Source organism: Opisthorchis viverrini (genome assembly GCF_000715545.1).
Source record: "Opisthorchis viverrini unplaced genomic scaffold opera_v5_203, whole genome shotgun sequence".
Taxonomy (NCBI): Eukaryota; Metazoa; Platyhelminthes; class Trematoda; order Opisthorchiida; family Opisthorchiidae; genus Opisthorchis; species Opisthorchis viverrini.
The window spans coordinates 684,505-702,828 of NW_008751859.1; positions in this window are offsets into that span (position 1 = coordinate 684,505).

Here is an 18,324-nt window from a genome sequence, read left to right on the forward strand (position 1 = left end):
TAAAGTCATATTGTCGATATTATGAAGTCTTATCAGCCAAATAGTGAGTTATCACAAGGTCACGTGGGTTGAATTTACATGGTTGAGAAACGAATGAAACTATGGCGCTGCCTCCAGGTATAGGATACGCCCGTAGATAAAAGTTTTCAAGAACACGCTTTAACCTAGCAGTCTCGAAACGTTTCGCATTGCAAAGGATTATACGTATCATCAAGGAAAGCGTAGCCTCAGCAATCAAGCAGTCGACGCGAATTTCTTGATTTCGACTGCTTGAGGAGACAGGCAGTGGGGACGCAAGCGGATATGACAGTTATATAGTACTGAATTTGGGCAATGCCACGTCCTAGTCAAGTGAGATGTCCCTTTAGATGTCTTGGTCAGATCTAATTGCACCTGCATGCTTTCTTCCAAATTTACGGTGGAATAAGACACTAAGTCTACCTCAGGATCTTCAAACTGTAGAGTATTACGGTAACATTTCTGTTCTTGTCTTACGCGGTCCTACGCAACCTTGAGACAATTTGGAGCACTTTTAACCTCCGTTCTGACTACAATCCATGATAAATAATGTTTCTCAGGAAGTGGACGCTACCGTTGACCACGTTAAAAAAACAAAGGAACAAACACCTAAATGTAAAGCCGACAACACATCTGGTATCGTTGCATCTCAGATGTGCATTNCAACTGTCTAAACGGTAATTTTTATTTCAAATCTGTCAAACGCCCCTCGTGGCCATGAAAGTATTGGAACATCGAACAATCATTTGTGAATGCTGGATGATATGGGAGGGGAAATGTATAGATTTATGAAACCGTTGCCAATCAATAATGGGACGGAATACTTTCAATTTTCTCAGAAGATGTGAGAAACCGTGCTTTCTTTCAAAGCGATAAATATATTTGGATGTTTTATCAACTATTTTTTCGATACGTGAAATGTAATCACCAGGATAAATGTAATAACTTCTGAAAAATTAACTAAAATTCTAAGGTAAAGGGAAAACTTATCAGAAGGGATAACAAGTATCTAACAAATAAATAAATAAAAATAAATAAAATAATCTAATGAAGTTGAATTTCCCCATACGAAATTCAGGTTAGTTTTACGCCAGGGACGCAAACGGCCGACGCAGATTGAGCGTGAGAAGTGAAAAAATTTCAATGTAACATCTCCTCGTAGACAAATATTGTTTATGCAATCTAATTCTCAAATAGTTGCAGACTAGATGTGTTCCCAACTTACTTTGCCAATTGAGGGCCGCCGGAGAGTCTTCAGCAACATTTTGAGTAGTTTCTTCAAAAAATATTGTGTGATATCTCCAAGACCGTACTAAATAAAATTAGATATTTTGTCGAAGGATATTCCAAACGAGTGATTTAGCTCTGATTTAGTTACTTCTTGCATGAAAAACTCAGATGAGTGTGCCAACTAACGTATCTCGCAAATTTCATACGATTTGGGTTCAAACAGATCATATGGTTATTGGCCCCGTGATATGCATTCACACGCTAAACCGGAAAGACGCAAAACCGGTTGTGGACTGCGGGAGAGTTTTTAGAAACCTAGTGAGTAGATTCCTTACGTTTCAGACATTCTAAATTGTACTTTGATGCAATATTTGGTAAGTCAATCTGAGACATGAAAACCACAATACATCATAATCGATGGTTTACCTATGTGTAGACCCACTTAAAGGGTGTAAATTCTTTGTTGGCAACTGTATCGGGATAGGCCTGGTGCTTTGCGTATAATAACGAGTTCTGAACATGACATTTTGGAGCAACCTAAACTTCAAAAATATACCGAATAACTCAGTGTAGTTTGACGATACCCATATATCAAAACAGAAGAAAAATTCAGAAACCCAAGTAAGCTGTCTTAAAGTGACAGTTTTAGCAACGGAATGCTTTCAACAACTACGTTCTTTTAAGAGTTAGCAGGAAGGCATATGAATATCTTTCAAAAAATATAAAAGTCGTAACCGGTTTCCAAGGTCAGTGATAATGTCATTGCATCTAGCAACAATGCTGACAAAAACGTTAAAGCTTTTAAACTGGGAGTGATTTCCCATGTTCGTAATTTGACTTGCAGTCCTGCTTCATTCAGACCGTGTTCATCCAGTGGACAAAGAAATCATATAAGTATAGAGTAAAAATCATTAAAAAAGATTATCCTTTGTTTATAAGTGCCTTTAAGACCAATTTCATATTCGCTGCTAGGCTAATAACTGAACCCATTCCACAATTACCTGATTATTCCAGAGTGATTTTTTTAGTTTCAGTGAGGCAGTCGGTTTGTATTTTTGTAATGGCATTTAGTGCTCGGCTGGCGCAAATTTCGTGTAAATTGGCGTGAAACCCCTTACTTTTTTCTGATTACGAGTGACTGGTTAGCCCCATGTGTAGCTTTTAGATCTGAAGTTGGGAGTATGTACAAATTACAGGCCGCCGTGATATTGTCAAGTGTGCCTGCCTGGAGAGAATGTGTAATGCTGAGCTTAGCTGAAAAAATATTAGGTCCGAAAAATTGAGTCAAATTGAAGTCGACAATGTATTTTAATTTATTCCACCCTGTTGTTGCCTAGCAGTGAAACAGAGGCCTTGTCAGATTTTATTGTAACTGCTTTTGTTCACCAGCGAGTTTGAATTTGTTTTGCGCGGATACGATGATAAAAATAGAAGCTAAACAAATGGAAAAAACTTGTTTTGTAACGCATGTTCCACTTTGATACCATTGAACGTATGTGCATTTCGTTCGCTTTAGCTTTGGGATAAAATTAGCTACTCCAATTGAATAATGCGTCATCTGATTTTTCGGAAATACACACCCCTGTTCTACCGAGACATCTAAAGTCGAAACTGCACCATTACGACTACAAGGGTTTTAGTCTCGCAGGGAAATTCTATTGGCAGTCAACGTCTAAACGGAAAAATAACGTTAGAGCCACCAATTATTAATTAAGCGGCTGACAATACACTTTTCGCAGGTTATATATATATATATATAATATAACGTAAGAAGGGATATCGGTTTAGGTAAAACTTGCAGTTTTCGTGATAAATCGCGAAATGCACAATTTTCGGAATTCGAGGATGAGAAGGCCCATTCTTGTTTGCAAGAACTGTCTCGCGCTCACATGGTAATTTTCAGGACAACACAGATCGAGTGAAAATTACATTTAGATTTCCCTTGTCAGACTAGATTACATCGATGAGATGTGGGATAGTCTCTTTCAGGACAGACTTCATTTGTCAGCTGTCAAACAGTGACTGATAAGAAATAACAGTGTATGACAGCTACGTGATTCAGTCACCTGACTTGTCGACCATATGAATGCTGGCCTCTGTAGAAATCGTTTTTGAAAATTCAGTTTTTGGAAGTAAATTATTGTGCTAAATGTTTCTGTGGTGTTTGGGCATTCGTTCTAACTGACTGTCATTTTTTCTGTACTGTGTCGATATGTATAAAATCTGTTGAGCTGTTTTTGATGCAAACACGGAGCTGGCAACACTATGCTGTTTTCTGTTCTACAAGCTGCCTAGGGTTGTCTGAATGTTTGTCTAGACGGTCCGCTCTTAGTGGGCAGAAAAAGTGGATTACACGCGTCAATGTGATCTTTAGTGGAAGTTACCCATTGCATGGAACATGTTGTTGAGCTCCATCAAATGGTTGCTATCTCATTTTAGCTAATTTCACAGTATACACTGAATGTACAAATGCTGTTTGATAGCGAATTTGAAAACGTAACAACTCAACTAGCAATGAGCTCCGGTCTCTTATCAGTTCTTGGAGAAGAGAAAGACCCCTAAGCGACGGAATCCCCATGTGTTCATCTCAGTTCACAACCATTCACTTTGACATTTGACTAGTGACGTTCATATTTGTGAGTATCTGCGCCTGCGTACAACAGCAGTGCATCACTGATGGAGATCGACGTTGTGCTATCGATCACAGTGATGTTGAACAGGCAGCAAGCACACATCATCTTAAATATTTTCGATTTTTTTGAGCCAGCGTCTGATAAAGCGAAACGAAAAATGACCCTTTTTATTCGGTTTGCGTTTTTCTATACTGTTCATGTGAATTACTTAAAAACAATCGTAAACCATACAGGAGAATCGAGGTTTGTTGTGCAGTGTCCGTTGCGTAAGTTAGTGGCAAAATCATACATGCTTTTCTACTTACAGCACTTGTATATAAACACATAGGGAGTCACAGACTACCTGAACACCACATACAGAAAAATGCAAACACTTGCCATCTTGTTTTTCCACAGACACCATACAGTGCGTTTGGTTACTCAAAAAATGATATTAACTAAAGACTTACAGTCTACTTTCCGTCTGGCAGAAAAAAATGAGCTCAAGTTCACACCTTAGGTGACGGTTCATTTGGTAGAGCTGCCCACATTTCAAAGATTTATCGTGTCAGAAAGACCATGAGAATTCATTTTTGGTTCGCGGAAAAACTCAAATTCTTGAAATACACTTGTAATATTCGTCCCAACTGGATTTTGAGCCAGGACCGTAGGCTTTCCGAAACACTGGATGAAATATGCCCTCGTCTATCAGTGTCTAAGACAGTGGTAAGCGGGATAAATGTCTAAATATGTTCATAAAAACCATTCTTGTTGAAATCGGGTGCGAGAAACGTTATATGCACCTGAGAGGTTAGTTCACTCATTTACAAGCGGGAAAACTACTTGGTTGTCCAAAAACTTAAAAGCCTAGCACTCCGGACCCTAGTTAAAGCGATGCGTCAATAATAAGAACTAGAAAAGAGCTACATCCCTGCGTCACCTTGTCAAGCTGAAAACCGTAAAAAAATGAAATCCTCCGTAAAGTCATATGGTCGATATTATGAAGTCTTATCAGCCAAATAGTGAGTTATCACAAGGTCACGTGAGGTGAATTTACACGGTTAAGAGACGAATGAAACTATGGCGCTGCCTTCAGGTATAAGGTGGATAAAAAGATAGATAAAGATAGATAAAAAGTTTTCAAAAACACGGTGTAGCCTATCAGTCTCGAACTATTTTGCATTACAAGTGATTATATGTATCATCAAGGGAAGCATAGTCTCAGTAATCAAGTAATCAAGGGGCATTTCTCGATTCCGACCGCTGGAGGAGACAGGCGAAGGGGACGCAAGCGGATATGAAAGTTATATACTACTTAATTAGGGTAACGCCAAGTCCCTTGTCAAGCATCTTTAGATTTTTCGTCAGATCTAATTGCGTCTGCATGCTTTCATCCAGATTTACGGTGCCATAAGACACTAAATCCACCTCAATATTTTCAAACTGGAGAGTATTACAGTAACATTTCTGTTCTTGTCTTACGCGGTCCTACGCAACCTTGAGACAATTTGGAGCACTTTTAACCTCCGTTCTGACCATAATCCATGATAATTAATGTTCCTCACGAAGTAGATGCTACCATTGTTCACGTTAAAACAACAAAGGAGCAAACACCTGAATGTAAAGCCAATAACACACCTGGTATCGTTGCATCTCAGATGTGCATTCTTAGAAAAAATAGGAACACGTAGTGTACTGACGAAAATCGCAAGGTTACAGCACGAAAACATGTAAAGCGAACGAAGGAACATTCAGTCGAACAGCATCTCACGTCACTTGTATTCAGTTCATCCCAACTGTCCGTTTATTCGACGTCCCTCCTGCGGCAGAAATTACGTGGTTCAGTCAACTATGAAAATTAGTGCGTATTTTTTACCCGCTTGTAGCTAAAGTTTCGTTTTATCGCAAAGAACTCAAAAGTAGATTTCACTGGTTGATTTTGTTGGAAGTGAGAGTATCCAATCCAAAGCAGCTCGTGTGCACCACAAAAAAAGCGATTTAAAGGATAATGGAATTTTGATGGGTCTCCAAAAAACAGGCTATTAGAATCTCTCATTTATGTCAGAGTTTTCAGCAACCTAACGAGTGGCAACCTACGTCGACATACCTCATATATTGTTCAAGTTGGCGTAACCAGTAGAAACGTTTAGTTTTATTTTTTACGTTTTTTCCAGAATTTCATGAGTTTTAACCCCAGCCTGGATTTACCACGTGCACTCTGCGTATGTATGTATAAGATTGCTGCATTTTGGTCGCTTCGCTAGTCGCTCCCACCATAATTATTAGTTAGAAACAAGTTTGATCAGACAGAAATACGTAAGCGCCACGCGGTGTTTACGGCTTAGAGCCAGACTGACTGTTTTAACGCCTTTTGTGTGACCTTTTTGATCCCTGGGGAATGAAACCGCAATGATGAAAATTGTCTCCAGATTTGGCACCAGCTAATCTCGCTGCAGAGGCTTTGTATTTATAGTATTCTTGTCGGTACTCACGTTGAGTATACTAATCATTTTACAATATCGTAGGGTATTTCAGCTAAAATTTATGTCGACCTGAGTGCGACCCCGACATTATTTCGTTCCTCTTTGATGAGCCTGCTTGTGGTCTTTGATGCTACCAATTTTTTTCATTCACCACTAACTACTAAGCAGGTCATATTTGCATTATTCTTTCGATAGCCTTCTGTATGCTAATACGCATCCGAAAATGAAGAGTTCTTGGAAAACGCTTCTATCCACAGACCATTGTCATCGATTAGTTGGAATTCAGATTAGTTCTCAAAGGCCACCGGTTCAGCAGTGCAAAAAGGTTTCGGCTTGTTTCGAGCGCTATAGTATGCCTGGAGACATCGGATCGGTAGTAAGATCCCAACTATGTTTGGCGTTCAGGCAATTTACAACTCAAAACAGCAGCTAAGAGAGAAGGTCATTTGAAACATATGAGAGGATAGCACACTGCTTGACTTTAAGTTAAACAGTCCTCATAATAAAGTGTATGTACAATAAAAGTGATAATATACGAAACAGGAGCAACATTCCGATTATGTAATGATTGATATCATCCTCATTCTTTGCACCATCATTATCATGCTGTCAAACAGCTGAAATGTAATATACTAAAAAGATAAATTGGACCAATCGGAATAGAGAAGGAAAACTGCTGAAATGTTGGCATTTAACGAGATAACCAGAGGCATGATAATAGGGTCACAGCACAAATCCCAAACCGACCGATCAAATCACGCGCTATCCAATCCCCCGAACGACAAGTAACACTGTAGATTGGATCCACTCATTAGAAATTATATAAATGCTGATACAATTGCCGGAGTTCCTCTCCTTACTGCGTACTGCCGATGTTTCCTCGCAATGTGACATAAAATTTGCAAGCCGGTTGCCGAGCTCGATGGACAAAGCAACAACACAGAACTTTTTTCTCCTCTATTTTTAAATCACCTCTTTCAGCTGATATATATATATATACATTTTGTGTTGCCTAGGGATCAAACAAAGGGAACGACACTTTTTTGCTGCCTGGTTATTTTGCAAAACTTGATTACCTCTTACTACATGTGAACGGTAACTGCTTGTTTGATGACAATAAAATGACTTTGCATTTGGCCTTGAAACCAATTTGCAGTGCTGCGAGTTTGCGCCAGTTTCAGTAGACCAGCGCAGTATTTCTCTAGAATCGTGCGTATATACACCACGTCACGCCTTTTGAGTAGTACTGCAGCTGACCCGAAGTGGTCCAAGGTCACGTCTGACCCATTTTGCAACTGCCAGGCATTTCCATGTGAGGAGCTCGGGACTGCCGTCAGTGAAATCTTACTCGTCCCGTATCACCGCCCGACTATGTGTGCACAGAATGCAGTGGACCATTTAGTTTCCACATTTATAATCATGTTCTATTGTGCCACATTTACAATCTTCCACCCGTTGATTCCGAAAGGTATCGTTTATTTTCCTCGATTTCACCTTCAAAACTAGAAAAAATAAATAGAATAACAACTACTTGTTAGTTGTTTGACTTTCTCCGGATAATTTATCCATCCAAATTGAGGCTAGTAGACGGAGAAACCGCCGCGGATTAACAGACGACTTCGTACGCTGTTTACCCAGTCAAACATAACGGCGCACAGATATGTTAAGCAAGATACGACAGGATATTACTGAACTCGAATAGGTTCTGTTTAGTACTAGGGATCACATTAAGCTGTCACTGAGCCGGAAAAGGGGACAGCATTGAACTTTGGCTGAACAAGTTTTTGTTGCCGTGAAATTTAGTCGCCCTTCATGATTGATGAAGCCCATACTGAAGTCTCAAGCCACTTTTAGGTTGGAAGTAGGAATTATTTTGGACTTGAACGCTACCGTGTACTGCAAATTGGTTGGCTGATTTTTCGGAACATGTACACCAAAGCTTATCCCTATACAATCTATGTGGATTGCTGGTTACTGATAAAAAATATGTGTTATTTTAATAACACATTCATTTCTACAAACGCGGTGCTCATTCAAATGTATTCATTTGACCTGATACTCCCCATTCTTACTTGAAGGAACTATTGTTTCACACTCGTACCAAAAGCCACTAATTTGACTGGAGCGGCGTTTGAAGACTTTCTGAAACAAGGACGAAAAGAGGGCGTGAATTTATGAAAACAAGTCTTAAAGAACAAATCAAAATTGACTCCATTTGTCAGCCAGTAACAGCAGGAAGATGCGAGGATTACAGAGGTTTAAACTGCACACGAAACCAATCAAATGGCGTAGGATCATCAGCAGTCACGAGGGAGGAAATAAGGTGTTTCAACAAACCAATCAATCTCGAGACGATGTGACTACAACGCAATGCAAACTAAGATAGGACCAAACAATGCGATGGAAGAAATTGTGGAAAATAGAAGGTAAACCCAAACGACTTGAAGGACCACAGGGAAAGAAAGATCACAAACAGGTCAATGAATTGAGGAAAATTTTCTGGTTAGCTAATTCCCTTAGAAGATGACATATGACCTTCAAATGCCACAAAAACAAACGCAAATAAAAGAGGAATTACCCACTTAGTTGAGCACAGATGATATCGCCTCGTATGACGACGAAGCGTTCGTCAGCCGATTACTAAAATGGGTGAACTGACCAACAACCACGCGATCCGCAACCAATATACTGTGGTCTTCAAGTCTCACACCGTCCATAGTGTTTTCGAAATCCAGCAATGGTAAACTAAACACGCGTAAGCATTCGTCTCCCACCCCCAAAATGCATCCTCAAAATTCTGAAAGGTGAATAAAGAATGGTCATTTCTTTGATCTCAGTAGAAAGGAATTGCAGAGTTACACAAGCAGAAGAAGTGGTATATTTTCTTTCATTTAAAAGCAACTCGACCAGCCGAAATCGGTGTCTCCTGGAGGTATTCAGGAAGTCTCAATAGGTACCAGATTTCAAGAGGTTTAGGTGCATAGTTTGTCATTAGTAATATTTCTGACGAGGACATCGTGGGAACAGATCAAATCTTTGAAATTACTGGATTTTGCAACCGTCGAGATGGAGCTAAAAGGCACTCATCCGTTTAAAGATCCATACAGTTTCTGTTATACGTAGAGGATGGGCGACTTCGTTCAAACCGTCAAATCCGTTTTTGGTCAGATTGGAAAAAATAGCAGCTAAATGAAGCCATTGGTAATTGATCAGGTGGCTGCTGATCTGTTCTCCCAGGTTGGTAGTTGACTTGCGGACGTTTCTTCACCATTCGAGGAGGCATCTCCAGTGCGCTGTTAAGTGGTTGGTTCCTCTCTACGTGCTTTCGTTATGTAGTTTGCAAAGAACACCCTTGAGTCAGTTGATCGGCTATTGACGATCATTATCGCACTATTGGTCCAATCTTGGTCTGTATTGTGTGGTGGTCCGTTTTTCCGTTTTTTTATTGGTTGATTATTTCACGCGGGTCAATAATGTACAATGTACGGTGCAGAACGTCTAACAGAAGCGGACGATATTCATGCCAGAACGTACCAGATACAGCATACGGATCAATCCAAATGCACCTTCGATCTCTTACACTAGTATTTACGGTGTACGGATGGAAAGGATGCAGGGGAATCAGTTCAAACAGAGAGTTATGGAACGTACCAATCAATTATCAATGCGTTTGCTTCTATTGGTTAAACCTAAGCAACCAGTAATGTCTATCATGTAGCAAATCGGCTTGAGTAAAGCAGGATCCAACAGGTCAAAAGTCAACCTCTTATTCGGGCCAAGCAGTCCCGGTTATGTTTGGACTGATTTCATCAGACCAGTTACTTTTTCAGGTTCCTTTCTCCCATCCTTTGACTGTTATTTGTGGTATTTGTGGGCCTTTTCTCTATAGTCTAGTGACGTGGCAACGAAAACGAATGGTTATTGATTCGTGGGTGTTCTTATTTTGTCTACGTGTTTGGGCCTCATGCAAAACAATTTACGCAATCCAGGAGACAGCGTGGCAAGAACCCATAGAACAGATGAAACCGTCTAAGACTTTCAGCGTCTCATTTCTAAGCATATGTTTGGTCCACAAAGAATTCCACAGCTCCACCATGAACATTTTGAAAAGAATTTCACAGTGCCACATGGCATCTCTCATCGATATTATACTTTAACCCTTGGGGGATGATCGGTTTGAATAAGTCCATCCTGTTTGTTACTGTGCCCATTACATAAGCCAGTATGTTTTTGGTTAGTAAGCCAACTGGTTGAATAGGCTCCTTGATCCTGGGAGTATTCTCCCACGTGGGGAGCGAGAATTCCAGTTGAAAAGGGGTTGAAGCTTTTCCTCGTGGCGAGTGAGTACCGTACCAGATAAGACTATTTGGCAACACAAAAATTAACGAAAATGCTAAAGACAAGACGGGAGATGAAATGGATCAGAGATTGATATTCCAGCTTTTGATGCTGGTGAAATCAGATCTGCCGGAATCCGTTCCTCAAAGAAAGTCCTTCACGTCCGAGGGTCACTCAAGCAGGCCTTACAGACGTTTCAAACTTGCCAACGCACAGTAGTTAGTTTCCACCTAATTAAGCCTGATGACTTTCACACGTCCAGTGTTATTCTGAACACAAAATTTTCCCTCATTTTACGCTTATTCCGGTCGAACACCAAATAAATTATGTGGAACTACTGTTTGATGTAGCGGTGTCTAGCTTCGCACGAAACTCAGATGATTATAATGATGGCGAATCAGTAAGATTGCATTTCACCCATGAGGAACATTTGTCCAGTATGTTCGTCCCTGAAAGTAAGATGAAAAATATAGTTAGCGAGCGGATGGCCTCTCTCCTACTGTGATTAATAAATATCACAATAAAAGCCAGACATTGCACTTAGTTTGTTTTTATGCAAAAGTGCGGTAGCGCATGCCAACAGGAAGTCTGGTGAACTGTTAGAATGTGCCTCGACAGTACACATCAGAACGCACTGGTGTGCAGACAGATGTTTCGATTTCATCTGGACGTTTTTGAACTAATCTAAGTGAGAATAGACAGCTATAGGTGGCATGAGACGATCGGACCTATGAAAGCAATCAGTCGTTCTTTCACTGTAACCTCAGGATCGGGAGATCAAAGCGTTTGTGGGCACCCCACAGACTTCTTGAGAAAATCCTGAGTAAAATTAAGCCTCCCCATTTGATCCTGTATTTTACTCTGTAAAACAAGTCACCCTGATTAACCTTCAAGGAATTTGGGGGATACAACAGAACAAAAATAAATCTGTTCGCAGGCCTTCACATCGCACCAACGCTCATCTCATTTACCCTTGATTGGTAGGATGCAGAAATAACGAGAGCTTCCACATATGTCCGTGAATATACCATCACGGAGTGACCCTGATGTAATCTCACTAATCGCTTTCCTGCTGGGTCGTCTCTAGCAAGCAAAATCGTAACACAATACACAACACATCTACATGCAGGTGTAGTAGCCCCCACTTGGCTTTCTCGAACAAGGCACCCATTGTACTATTACTTCCGAAACCATGTACGGTTGGATGCGTCCAAGTGTGTCGTGAAAGTCCAACTTGAATGAGTAAACTTGATTTCTACTCCACACCTGGACAATGCGAAATTTAGCTTTCTTGGATTTTTCCGTGTTTGGTGGTGAGTGTCCCTCACCTACCTTTTGGATTACTGACCACCATTCATGAAGCAGCTGACATTCCAAAACCTGTGCCCTTGTTGATCATTATAATTTTTAGCAGTCATTTTATTGGCTGCCCGAAATTGCAACTGAACGTCTCATGAGTTGAGTAGCTTTGTTCCGAATATGAACACGCAACTGAATTCTCATCGGTATCTGGATGGCAATGTTGTCGTGCGAAAGTCTGCGAAAGTCACACGGAAATTTAAGAATTACTACCGACATAATTTGCTATTTTGGCATGGCAAAGCGCGTGTTAAATTTGAACCAACGTGCACGGCGGATGGCAACTACTCTGGTTGGGTGAGCCCAGTAACTTTGCTAAGATTTCATGTCGTACGGGGTACACCTTGTACAGTTACATAAAGAATTTGTTAGTCGTTAGCTTGTTCGCTGTGCTGGGCAATCTAATTGAAAACGTTCCATCACCAATCGGGCAGACATTATCAGTGTGTTATTGGAGAGTGATGGGTTGGTGGCTATGCTACCAACATTTTCCTCTTTGTTGCTTAAGTGAAGCCAATCCGTGCTGAAAAGCCAAGAAGCACTCGAAAGTTGTCTCGACCTTAGTTGGACTCATAAGTAGTGCGCATCTCATGAAACGTCAAAGAGTCTCAAACCCACGATGGCTTAATTGACATCTTTTAGAGACATTTGTTGTCCCTTTGTAAATTCAGTCTTATTTTTGGAATCCGTTCCGTTGAAGCTAACAGTCATATCCGACACAAGCCCAGAACAATAAAAAATAATAATAAATAATCCTGAACAAAGCCAGCACACGGTCACACTGTAGTTAGTACGTACAAGCTTCAAGCACTTTCCTCGAATGGTGTTCTAAAAAGATTCTAACTGTTTAATAAAAGCGAGAATAGGGGTACCTGAAAATCATTTTGACCTGGAAAGCTACCAAATAGTATTCCGTCTTCAAACTCCGGACACTAATATCCCAAGGGATAACAGGATGTTATCATGGAGATCTCGCCTTGTGAGTGAAGCCAGTCTACACTGAAAAGTCGAGCAATTGAACCCGGTTCATCCTCTCTGGGAATTGCCAGCAATGTTCATCACAAGAAACTCCAGAGAGACTCGCATACTAGCCGGAAGATTCCGGATAGTATTTTGATCGCTAAACCATTCGGCCTGAAGTGGCTGAACAGTAGTGTCAGTAGTTGTCACCGAGGTAGCACAGCACATCCTTCAATTATTGAAACGTCATCACGTGATCACGTGTTGCCTCTACCCTCCAGTGATGACTTTTGAGAAGGAGGTCTTACTCATTTTGCAAAGTTATTCACCCTCCCAGCCACGTACAAACCGATGATAATGTAGAGAAATTTGGTCATTTTTAGTTATTGTTTCGTCCTATCAGTGAAACTAGCTTACGCTGAAAACCGAGAAGCACGACAAAGGGGTTGAATCCCTGTTGAGAATAATTAGCAGTGCAAATATCAAGAAATTATAGTGAGCTTTAAACTTCGTGCGCTTCACCTTATTTTATGATCCCACTATTTATATGAAACTGGGAGTCACATGTGAACTAATTGCACCTATGTGTCTTCACCGTAAATTCACAACACGCAGTGACCCATTCACGGCCAATGTGTAAATCCATGAGAATTTCACTCAGGCGTGATGCCATTCGATAGATGAAAGGGTTTTTGGAAAATGCCGTGCGATATTGAAGCACCTGTTTCTACTTAAAATCGCTGAGGTAATATATCATCTACGAAGGATATAAGGGTTATACAATGGTCTTTGTAAGGAAGACATCAGATAATTTAAGTATAAATAGTCCTTCGCTTTTAAGTAACGATAAAATTATACCAATCAATCCAAAATTGTCTTGAGGAGAGAATGTGTGAGTAGGCAGGCCAAGCCATACTTGTAACTGCGAAAAGTGGCTATAGAGAAGCATTGGACAGCTTTTCGTTTCATTGTGGTGTTATACCAAGGCAGCTACTTCGATTCCTGGCTATTTCAGAAAAACAGGTCGGGCGAATATTTTGTTGGCGAATTGGGTTGGAAATTTTGCTTACGTACTTGCTTGGTTGTGCTGTTGGTATTTGTTTGAGTTTTAACTCGTAGGTTCATGACTCAAGCAATGTCTCTGAAACAAGTCACGCAGTCACATGAATCGTGTGATGTTGAACAAAATATAAAGAGAAGCACTCGCCGAAGAGACAATTAATTCCGGACGAGACATTTTGCTCCACTGATGTTGAAGTGCAAACTTAAATGCTAAAACCGTCCTTGTCCACGGGATTGGACAAATTGATTCCTGGTTACACAAAAAACAGGCAGTCACACGCACATTCTATTCAAAAAAGTCACGATCCCATGAATAAGGCCTAATTTGCCTCGTGGAATTCTAAAAAAAATGCAATGCAATGGTAAACGGTAAGCGAGGAGCAACTGTAGTGCAGTGGGTGTTCGAAGCATTGGCATTTCACTAGAGATTCCGAGAACTTTTCTATCGAATTTGTAGTTACCATTGTACGAAAAGGGGAATAGCAACACAAATGCAAAAAACAATGCCATAAGGCGCACTTATTGTGTGGCATATGTGGCTATGGTGTATCGTTTCAAATGGCCAAGTGTTTTAATCAAAACAATATAGTGACCTGAAAACTCAATAATAGCTTAGTGCAGGTTACATGTTAGATTGAGGACAGATCGATCGGACTATATGTGAGTAAGCCTCAAGTTTCGGTAAGCGCAAATAGTTTGGACAAGATAGACCTTCCAAGAGATTTTACTTAGGGAAATGGAAAAAGACGAAGAAACAAAGAGAGGGTAAGTTTGTCCAGAACAGCGGCATTTTTGTCACCGAAGGCTTATTGGTCTGCATCATCGGATATAGCATTCAGTTTGTGACACTTTGCACCGCATCCACACTATGCAAGAACAGTAGTCTGTAGATAGCTTCAAAGGAGAAACACGATGGTGCTCTGTGCCTGGATTCTTGTGGGTAGTCCGTGACGACAGATGAAGCAACACTCCAGGGCTAGTCCAAAACATTTGCGGTATGTGTTCCGAAGTAAGCTGGCTTGGCTATGTCGCTGTTGTATTCGGATCCGCAACAGCTACTTTAGATTCGTTGAGCAGAGATACACGATCCTTTTTTCTGTACTCAAGACACGGGTTCTCTCGTCAGAGAAGGGCAAACTGGTGGCTTCATACATTTGAGCGTCGATTAACTGAATTGCGCATCTGTTTTGAAAGAAATGGCATTAAACTTGCGGGATAGGTATTTTGTACTTAGTCACACCACTCTCGTTCGAACGGCCGTCCCCCTGTGCTGACGTAATTATTCCGGTAAGCCCACACCAAGGGGAAGCACTGGACCCGATTTTCGCTCTTATTAGAGCTCATCAGCAGTGCATATCCAATGGCCGTGTCGGGATTTGAACCCCGGACATCTGACATGCGAAGTGAGCATGTAGCCACTACTCAACCAGCGCACGTTGGGGGCATCTGAATTTTCACGTCCGAACAGGCGAACGTGTTCGCAATCGAGCGATGTGATTGGTGTGCCCGACTCATCGAACGACGACCCAGTAACAGTCCTGGTTATGACGATCAATTGACCCGGCAGTCAGGGCTTCCCAGTCAGGTAGCGTGACACACGCTTGAAGCCCACTGGGCAACCATTTGGTTGCAATTTTGGGGTTTTGGGGGATAGGTATTTAGTTCGTAGTCACACCACTCTCGAGCACACGTGTCACATCGCTCAAGTGCGAACACATTTGCCTGTTCGGACGTGAAAATTCAGATGCGTCCAAAGTGCGTTGGTGGAGTAGTGGTTACATGCTCACTTCGCATGTCAGATGTCCGGGGTTCAAATCCCGACACGGCCATTGGATATGCACTGCTGATGAGCTCTAATAAGAGCGAAAATCGGGTCCAGTGCTTCCCCTTGGTGTGGACTCACCGGAATAATTACACCAGAACCGGAGGATGGCCATTCAAACGAGAGTTGTAGCGTGACCGTATTCATCTAGCTCAGTTCCAGTATCCTGACGTGTTGTGTTGTAAACTTTGACTAACTTTTCACCATCGTTTCAGGGGGCAAGAACAATGGTGATAGTTGTCTAGAGTTTACATTTCCACCAAAGAAAGGTGAAGTCAAATTAGAAATGTAACTACTAAACCCTGTTACCAAATTGAAGCTCTAATAGGACAGTTTAATGATGTGACACAGATCCACCGTACAGATCCATTGAAGGATCACATCAATTCCCGGTAAACGGTCGTCTACCCCATGTTAAGTTACCACCAAACAAGGAACATTACTTCTGAGACTTTCCTTGAGATTTGTCTCGGAATTGATGTCTGCTGAGAGACTATTTTCAGTAAAGTGACCTTAGCGGGTTGCCGACTGGACCGGGAACGTTCCCAAAATCACTACCGTTATTTGCGGTGAGAACTCGTTGAGAATGATGTGACATACCTCAGAATCAGGAAAATCTAAGGATGTTTCCCCTCCATTTCTAAGAATCGCCGATATAAGTGCGTGCCCTATGCGACCCTGAAAATTCATACTTGAATCCAACCTATGCGCAACTGGGAAAGTACACCAATTTGCAAATAAATTTTGCGTTATCAGAAACTTCAGCTTGATCCAGGCTGAATCGCTGGTGTATGATTTTCTTTGGTTACCATTCTTCACTTTGATTGGCGGACGTCATACGCGGAAGATACAGTTTTGTCTTTCCTTAAAATCACATTGGTGTTCTCAATTGATTCATCATTCTGCTGGTATTTACTCGAAAGACATCATAATTGCTTCAGTAAATAAGCATTACACACGTCAGAGGGAGCTACATTAAGGTTCTGGGTGCAAGTATTCGGTCCTAGGTAGAAAAAAGGACTTCAAAATTTCCTGTTGGACCACACAGACGCTTAATCACAGCCGAGGAATGTGCCTGGACTAGGGGCCGAGTAATTCCAATTTCTATCAAATCAGTCTATGGATGAGCGCATAACTCCACATACGCACAATTAACGTTTATTAAGAAAATATGGTTGATGAAAACATGGAGACTAAAATTATTTATTCAATCAAAAAAAGGAATAAATTAGTCACAGACTCTCAAAGAGCTAGAAAAATTCAGCACGAATTAGCTGATCGAATTGTGGCCTCTAGTGTACGGCTATATCACCCATGATCTTCCGTTTTTCAGTGACCGAAACTGTGGAAGCTGGGACGAGGCAACTCTTGGTACGAGGTATATAGCTAGTCAGATGAGCTGAGATGAACAGAACTGAAGATGGAAACAGTCTTCAGGAAAGTCCCACTCATGGTTTTACCAAAACCAAAACTGTGCTCGCTGGAACATCAGTTTGTCAGACTAGAATTGCTTTGACAAAAGGCACTGACATACTACTTGTGCCGTACCACACAAGTGAGCAGCATTCAACCAGCATTCAAAAATCCGAAATTCTGGAAACGGAAAGCTTGCCACTCTAGATGGATGAAATACCCGTAAAGTGAAACTGTTTTTGGTGATTGTTAAAACGTTCGGGGTTGCGGCCGTTTGTCGAACAAAGTAATCGCCGCGTGCGACATATTTTCGGAAAAAATGCGGATATCTTAATTGTCTTTCGGTTCAATGGTGAAAAATTGTGTTAGTGGTGAAAAATTTCAGTAAAAACTTATTCGACATAACTCTTTTAATTTCAAAAGTGTGACATGCATATACCTCTTGAACAAATGTTTAGATAGCGATATTTGTTTTGTGACTTGGCGTGATTCGAAATCCTATGTTCTTATCTATCCAATGGGTCTCTTTTCTCTCAGAAAAAATCCATGAATGACTACCTGAGACATTTATATCATAAGGACGCGACAGAAAAAACGACGTCATTTTATGGTTTTCTGTCGTCATACTTCCTAACCAGAAAATAATTTACATAAAAATAGTTTACCTGTTGCAAATATGTTCTTTATCGCTTTTATTCAATGAATCCGCTTCATTTCAGTCCACTATCGGCAACGCTTCACTATCAAATAAGATGTCCCAAACACTTAAATGTCGATAGTTCTGTTGATACATAAAACAGGATATCCGGTTCAGTAACGAAAGTATCAGGAAAAAATTACGGGCAGCATTTTGCCTGGTCGATTTCGCCGCCTTCCAGCCTTAAGAGTATTTACAGTCAACCGGCTAAATGGTACAGAACGCTCAATTACGGCATTGCCGAGATATAGTCTATCTATCTATCTATCTATCTATCTAACTACCTATCTATCTATCTATCTATCTATCTATCTATCTATCTATCTATCT